Here is an 8817-nt window from a genome sequence, read left to right as displayed (position 1 = left end):
TTAACTGCTTTATTGACGAAGCTACTCTAAAGGTCTTTTTGTTGGTCGGTGTTTTGGTCCATAACAATACCCTTAATAATATTTATAATTCAAAAATCTAGGCCTAAAATCATAAAAAGAAATCATTGAAAACGCCTTACTTATCCACTAAGGTGGTTTGAATGTTTTATTAGCTGTACTACTTACGGATAAAAACATCTTTGTATACTATTATATATGCACAAACAATAGAATAATTATATTTTACTAGCTTAATTATGTACTGAAATATGTATTGTTGTAATGCGAAATTTCGCAACTTTAACCAGGGAGGGAGGGGACATTGGACTAAACATTAAACTATATTGGTATGTACCCAAAATTCAATTAGAGCAATCTCTCGTTCGTTAAATTAAAAACTTTGGGTACTTTTATTTTCATATTTTCAGATGGTGTACATTTGTTTACCATCATTGAGGTGCACATCAATATCTTGATCATTGTCTCGTACTGTTAGAAATAATAGTTAATAATTTTACCTAACCTAACACTGGCAGAATTTTACACGTCTTAGATGGTTAAGTAAGATTATTTTTGCAGTGGCCTATCCTTGAATTCCTTGCAACATCTACTCTAGCCCTTGACATTGCAATAGTAAAGAAACGCAGGGATCTTAAGGGATAAGACAATACACAATATAATGCTATTCATCCCCAATGATGACATATTTACTCATTAAAATTATTGGTTTAAAAGTTTTGACATTACTAGTTTTGAATCAGAATAAAAGTACCCAAGGTTTAAAGAAGGAATGCTAATTGGTTGCTAGTGTTATTTACAGTCCATTGACCCCTTCCTCCCTGAAAAAAACGACGTGCTATAAATTTTTAGTAACTAAGCTACTCAATAATTCATTTTGTCTGTCAGTCAGTATGTAACGCTATTGGGGAATTTTTTCTCGGCTTCTATTTAAGATAGATTGCCGATTTTTTGTAGAGATACTTGGTCTTTTCCATATAGCTAATCTAATAAATGATTTCCTTAGCCAGGCTACAAAACTGTAAAATACATATTGTAAATATTTTTATGAAGATTTTGTGATATTTTATCATTCTTATCCTTTTCACCTCCTATTTCTATATCCTTCTTTCCTTTCTTTTTCTCCCTCTCTTTTCAATGACCACTGAACATTTGCTCTATATATCACTTTGTCCATTCTAAAGTCCATCCATAATTTTTGGGTGCTTTACTGCTTATGAATGTTTGTTTTGTCTTTTTTGTTTAAACTATGATTGTAAAAGCGACTGCGCCCCTAGTGGCATTTGACTTGAGGTGTGTGAGGGGGGTGGGGGTCACCCCTCAACTTTACATTTTAGTCTTGAAAAGAAAAAGTAAAATCCAGTGGCGATTTCTCTTGGGAGGGTGGAGGTAACCAAAAAGCTATGAACAATAAACATTCCCCGAACCTATGAGAAGCTTCACTGAACAAAAGCTGAAGAACAATATCGGTCTCTCGGTTGATAAGTTCCTTTGGTACAAACACAGAGACAGACACACAGACATGCTGTTACTTTCATTTAGGCATATTCGACTATTCTACAGAAGTCTAAATTACTGTTTTTCATCTATGCTACAAAGTAGAACGATATTTGTCCATCTGTCTGTCTCAAGCTTAAGCTTGATTGGTTGGTTAATTAAAATGAGTGTCCAAATATTTCTACCACTTATTGTAATCTACAGAAAGGGTAAGTTTGTTTATTATCATTGGGGATGTAAATCAATTTATCAGTTATTTTCTATCCCTTTAGATCCTCGCGTTGAATATCATAAGTCACTTCTTGGGGCGAAGCCCTAGAGGCTCGATGCAAAGCCACTAGTTTTAAAACTATTGTACAATGCAAAAATAGAACCAAAATTATTTATTTTGACTTTTTTTTTTGTCTGGGAGCTATTTAAACCCCATTAAACATTATTTCCCTGTAATTGCTATCAACATTTAATAAAAGAGTACACTACTAAAAGGACTGTAGCGGAAAAGTTTGAGGGTAAATGCTTTTTCTTGAGATGAAATATCCCTCTCTGGGGTTTAAAGTGACAAGCAATATAATGCAAGCCACAGCTGATATTCAGGGAAAAGGGTAAAGTAAAAAATGATATATTATTTTACTCAAGACTTTAAATCTTAATTGGTTGGTAAAAACTAGCACAAAACATTTTAATCTAGAGAATGAGTTATTGTGATCATCATAAAAGGGGATATGCATCAATTTATCACCATTGTCTTATCCCTTAAGATCCATGGTAATAACTGCAGAATAACATGCATATGGTACCTTCTGCTGAGGAAGAGGAATATCTTGGCTTAAAAAAAACCTGTCATACTATGAAGAAGATTAAAAATTTAGGGACATTTCTATCAACCATTGTACTTTTTATGTCTATTCCTATATCCCTGTTCAAGCTTCAAACCAAAAAACTTTTTATAATTTCCTGGTTAAAAGGAAACGGGTCCGTAATTCTTTACCCAAAGAATGCAAGGTTGTATATCAAGGTTAGTTAATTGTGCATTCATAAAATGGATGTGCTTGTTTACCTTAAAATGCCACTCTATAATATATTTGTAAATGTTAAAGGAAACGGGTCTGTAATTCTTATCCCAAAGAATGCAAGGCTATCTATCAAGGTTAGACAATTATTACAACAAACTAATGGATATTGATGCACATGTTTACCTAAAAATGCCAAACTCTATGTTTTATTCTTAAAGAAAAGGGTCTGTAATTTTTTTCCCTAAATAATGCAAGGTTGTATATCAAGGGTGAACAAATTGATACCTTTCGCTCATCATTTGGTGCTTTCCCTCCAAGTGCCTGTTTAGCACTGAAACTCCCCCTATCTTAAAAATAGAGGGGAGGGGTAGTTTTTCTCCCTTTGCCTAAACCTGGAGGGCTACCCAGTAACTAATTTAAACTAACCTAACCTGCCCTCAAGTATTAAAAAAAACAACGAAATTTCCCCCATGTAACCTCTTTCAATTTTAAAAACAAAGTGAGGGAGATATAGAGCTGAGGAGGCACTTTTAGGGAATTCGCCCACTAAAATCGTATTTTAATTGCCCTTCCTTAATATATTGGCTTGTTTGCCATGCACATATATTACATATGGATAGAAAGTGACACAGAAATATAGTGGATAGGAGAGAGAAAGAGAGAGAGAGAGAGAGAGAGAGAGAGAGAGAGAGAGAGAGAGAGAGAGAGAGAGAGAGAGAGAGAGAGAGAGAGAGAAGAGAGAGAATGAGAGAGAGAGAGAGAGAGAGAGAGAGAGAGAGAGAGAGAGAGAGAGAGAGAGAGAGAGAGAGAGAGAGAGAGAGAGAGAGAGAGAAAGAGAGAGAGAGAGAGAGAGAGAGAGAGAGAGAGAGAGAGAAAAAAAAAACAAAGATAAGAAACAGAAAAAAAGTATAAGCTAACAAGGATGATATCATTAAGATATTAAAAATCATTAAAAATCACAATGATTAATTTAATGGGGCACAATTTTTCAGGAGGGGATGCTTCACATCCTCCAAGAAAAAAAGCTAAAAACTATAACAGGACTTTTCCTGAAAAGCACAACTTAATCATCAAGCTGTTAGAGAGATCTTAATTTTTATTTTTTGATGCTATACTCATAATCCGAAATGCGCTTAAACCCTTGGTAAATATTTGGATTACGGGTGGAGGGGGAGGGGTTTGCAATCATTAAGGAACTTTCTACCCTCCCCCCCCCCCTTATAGCAGGGCAAAATTCGTGTGCACGCCTCAATCATATAAATAACCTTTAAACATCTTTGTCTTATCTATTTAAACATTCCAAATAAAGAAACTATATATTTACTTATATTCTGTAAAACAGTTACAATTGAAATTTTAAGAAGGGGAGATGTTTAAAATGAATTTTTTATAATAGAGTTAATTTTTTGGCGACCTTGCTCTTGATTAGTTTTGATAACCATGATCTCGTAATCATTCTCTCTCTTTCTCATTGACGTTCACTTCACCTTTTCATGTCCGTCCGTTTCAAACTCCCTCTTTCTCTCCCTCCCTCTCTCTCTCTCTCCTCGGATGTTCGTCCCTCGCCGTGTATCCTGTGTGTCCGTCCTTAAACCACTCCTTCTCTCTCCACCCCCCTCTCTACAATTCTCTACTTTAGCCCCTCTACCTGTCTCTCTCTCTCTATTTACTATCACTGAAGCAGTCGTTAATGTTGCCAGAATGCTGTTAAAAAAATAAATAAAACTTTTTTTAAGCATAAAAACTTAGATTCTAATTTTTTAAAGAACATGGTTTTAAAAAATATCTTGGATTTTAAAAAATCCATGTAAGCTCATTTTTACTTTAAAAAATGGATATAGGATATACGTGGATACATTGACAGAGGAAAATTTGTTGTTAATTTATATTGCTAATATGGACCTCATTTATATGGCAGTTCGTTCATCTAGTAGTAGGGTGTGCATGTGATAAAGTTGCTAAATGAGGGTAACTTTATTTTAGTCAGCTGCGAGCATCACTTTACAGGAGAATTTGAAAATATGGTGCAACATCCAAGTAATAATATATCGATTGGCGCGGGACAGTTAGAAAATCTGGCAACCTTGTCCATAATAGTTGACTTGAAGTTTAGAAGTTGTGGTGTAAAACTATTCCAAATTATTTGAGAGCTAAGCACTGCTAGCACACCTGTTAGCAAATAATAAATAAAATATTTCAGTTATGCAATTAGTCATATGTTTTTATTACAAGCATAAAGTGATGTTTTTAAAAATAATATTTAAGTGAAATGTAAAATAAATTAGTGAATTAAAGTTAAAAAAGGTGAATTTTTGAAAGTGAAACTTTTGTACAATGACATTTGGTTTTATTGTGATTTTGTTTAGGCTTTTATTCTAGCCACATATGTTGGAGATATTTTTAGGGTTTTAACTGGTGACTATTGCTGCTTTTTCATGTAGAATTTGTTTTTAAGTCATGTTTTTATCTTATAACTGAAGTTTTTATTTAAAAATACAATATAAGTGTTTGAGTTTCACTATACACTTGAAAACTTTGGGGACTTATTAAAAAAAATGATTGGTTGGTTCAAACCAAGCAGTGTCCTAACTTTTCCATACATAGTTGGGGCAATTTGTTTATCAACATTGTGCATTTATCAATATATATATATATCAATTTACCGTCCCTACATTTATTAAAGGTATACCTTTGGATTTAGATCTATTCATAATTTAAATCCTATCATGAGAAGTAAGGTTGATTATGTCTGTCCATTAATTAAGATCACACCCACCTCAAAACTAATTGAGTAATTCTTTAAGGAAAGTTCTTACAATACCCTTGATTGGTTTAGGCTATTTTAGCCTTTTTGTATTAATCTGTTCTTAGTAGAAGGTTTAGTTTTATAAATAAAGTACCTTGTGCTTCGCCCCTAGCCTCTATAGGAGGTCGGATGAGGTCAGAATAATAGCCTAAAACCATCAAAAGACATTTATAAAGCTTCCCCGTACAATTAATTGGGACCAGTAGTTCCAAAGATCTTTAGCTTCATATAAAAAACTACATTATAGGACAATTTATAATGAGCTATTTAATTGGTTGCCCAATTGTTATCTAGAAATTTTTATAAGGGTAAAGACAATGGACGATAAATTGATGTAATCCCTAATGATTCTAATCAAAATTACCCCTTCTGTGGAACGTTTAAAGTTTGGACACTGCTAATTAATCCAGTAATTATGATTTGATTAAATTAACGAATGCGTGAACGTGTAACTTTGGGTAAGAACAATTTAAACTCCAATGGCCCTTTGCTCCTTGGACGTCTATGACAGCGAAAGGGGTCTCTAAGATTCTCAAGCTCCCCCCCTCCCTATCTTATGCTAACTAGAATTAAATTGTCCAATGCAATAAAACATACATACATAATATTTTTTTTTGTAAACAAGAAATCCACCAACCAAAGAATATTTCTACATTCCTTGGAATAATCAATTAAATGATCAGGACTGGCAGGATCATACCTGTAACCTAAAACATTCCTTTGGACACCTTTAATGTATTCATTAAACATTTAAAAGCTTTTTATAAAATAAGCCAAGTATTTTGCCTGTACCTGGATGAACCAGCAAGGTTTGCTGGCTGCCCGTGGCCACCAGGATTGTGATATCACAAAAATTACCTAAAAATCCAACTTTTGTCTAAAAACAACCCTTCAAAAAGTCAACCATTGTTCTATCTTTTACAAACAAAAAATGAGACGGAAAAAACGTAGGGGAGGGGGGCTATATTTTGTTTCCATAAGGTCCTTAAACTTTATAAACTCCTCCCTAATATTTTCCATCTTATGGGATATGACATTGGATGATGAATTAACAACAATCCCTAATGTTGATAAACTAATGAAATAATTTGATTTTAATTATTAGTTGAACAATTTGGACACTACTAGTTTAGAACGAATCAATCAAAATTCCAAAGATAACATTGTTAAACTTTGGGTACCAGTATGATTTGCAGGCCAATGTCCTCTTCTTCCTTAATTGTACCTACCAAGCTATACTATATTACTATGCTAATAAATTCATAGACCTACCTTACATAGCAGTATCATGTATTTTTATCATGCCTTTTTGAAAAATGGCAGATAGTTTTGACTTCTTCCACCAATTCCAAATTTTTTTTTAGTACTTTCTCGTCATTTGTATGACCCTTGGGACATCTAAGATGATAATGTCCAAAAGTTTGTCTGTCCGTACGTCTGTAATCATTTTTTCCCGGAACACCTTGTTTAAATTTGGAGTGCCTCATGGATGTTTATTTGGAAACGCGATTTTTATTTTTGACTTACTATTTCAGACATAAATGACAAAAATGTAAACAAGTAAAAAATATTAAGGTAAGAAAAAATATATCAATCTTTTTAACAAGGACAATAAATGATTTAATCAATAAGTAGCACAGCAGTAACTTGATAACTTGATAATATTATAAAGCAATATATGAAAATCAAAATCTTATTTTTATGTTATAATTTAAGTAAAGAAAGTGTAATTGATTAACAATAAATGAATTAAGGTATGAACTACGAAGCTTAAAATATTCTAGTAAATCAGTTTGCAGTCAAAAGTTTTTTTCTTCGAATTCTGTTTATTTTTTTAAAATGGGGACTATGCACGAACGAGAGCAAGGGATACTACCGTCAAATAAATACCATCAACTGTTTTGTTGAGTTCAAAGGTTTAAATAAAATAGCACGCCAAAACATAACCAAATGCTGTAAAATATGAAAGTACACTAATTTAACTATTACAAGTTACCAAACCTTTTCCTAAATTAACATTTTTCATTGTAAAAGTTTATTTTTGTGTCACAGCAGTTTGAACTCAACAAAACATTTGATGATTTTGCGCCAAAAATTGCTTAACATTTAATTTTTTTTTCCATATAAAACCATGTTGAAACTTTATTTTTATAGTCAATATAATGATATTAAACGTAACCCTAGTATATTCACTATAGGATCAATTTTTGAAGGTGCTTAGAATCCCTTTGTCTCGTTCGTGCATAGTACCCTTTGATTTATAAGGTTAATTTGATTGGTTGAGAAACTACAAACATAACGTAGATGTAGAGCAGCTGCGCTGTTTAAAATATTAAAATGTAAAATAGAAACCTTATTATTAAACCACAATCATATGATTGGGAAAATCTTTTCATTCTTTAGTCAAGTGTTCGCATTCCCCCTACCAAAATCTTAAAAAAAACAGGGAGGTGCAGGACAATGGGCTGTTTATTTCACTAGTCCCCAAGGTTTATGGATACAGTTTTTTTTTTGTTGGCCAAATAATTTTGAGGACTTTTATTAAATGCTTAATTGATTCATAAAGTTGAGTGTCAACCATTTCAATTACTAAGTGTAATCTACAGTGGGAAAATTTTGTGTATCAGTATTGGGGATGTACATAATTTGATTTGCCAGCAGAAAAGGGATACCTAGTGTCCAAAATGGCAATAACAAGTTAAAAGATATGAAATTTAAAAGGGGGAAAAGGTTTTGGTCTTTTAGTTAATTAAAGGAATTTGATAAATTTTTATAAAACATTTCCGCACAAACACAAATAAAATATATAATATATAATAATTCTGATTTAATTTTATATGTCGTGGAATAGGAATAATATGTAATAAAAATATCCAAATATATATTTTTTTGTTTGTGAAAAATAATCCTTGGTACAAATTGTATTAATTTTAATGCTTCTTATTTTGTTATTCTGTACTTAATAGTTTTAAAATAAAATAGGAAAAATATCATTATGGAGGGATATTTTTACACTATTGAGGAGTAAATTCGCTTTTCTATAAAAAGTCAGCTTTTCAATTTTAGTTTTGATGAGATTAGTTACAAAGCAAAGTAAATAAAATTAACAAAATGTTAAAAATACCCCAAATAAATTGTAACAAATCCTTCAAATAAATTTTGGAAAATCTGTCAACATTTATACCTATACAAAATCAGTTCATAATTCTAATGAATAATAATGTACTCGTCGTATTATTTATTGAGTTTATAATTTTATGGTTATTTGTCAGAATAAGAAAAGAAGTTTTTAGATATTTTATCTGCTGTTGCTCCTTCCCCCCTTAAAGTGTTAAGGACATATGTATCCAAAGTTTTTTTTAGCCAAATGAGGCTTTTGGGTACCAGTGTAATTTACAGTTCTTCTACGTCCCCTCTCCCTGAATCGCTAAGGACATATCACATATGTAACATACTTTATTCATTTTTAAATAGATTGGATTT

At 32.2% G+C, this 8817-nt stretch overlaps 1 protein-coding gene across 7 annotated transcripts in view; it reads left to right on the top strand.

The window, feature by feature from the left end:
• The first annotated feature begins 6859 nt into the window (after window positions 1-6859).
• LOC145321903 (uncharacterized) overlaps window positions 6860-8817 on the top strand; it is a 131267-nt gene continuing 129309 nt past the window's right edge. For all 7 annotated transcript variants that reach the window (XR_013880448.1, XM_080163553.1, XM_080163555.1 and 4 more), the window contains exon 1: window positions 6860-6909. The gene's annotated coding sequence lies outside the window, so the exon portion shown is untranslated. The remainder of the gene's footprint in view (window positions 6910-8817) is intronic.

The sequence above is a fragment of the Acartia tonsa genome, chromosome 6, assembly GCF_053477335.1.
Source record: "Acartia tonsa isolate MP-2025a chromosome 6, ASM5347733v1, whole genome shotgun sequence".
NCBI lineage: Eukaryota > Metazoa > Arthropoda > Copepoda > Calanoida > Acartiidae > Acartia > Acartia tonsa.
Note: the sequence above shows the minus strand (reverse complement) of the source record. Positions and strands in the feature narration are given on the sequence as shown.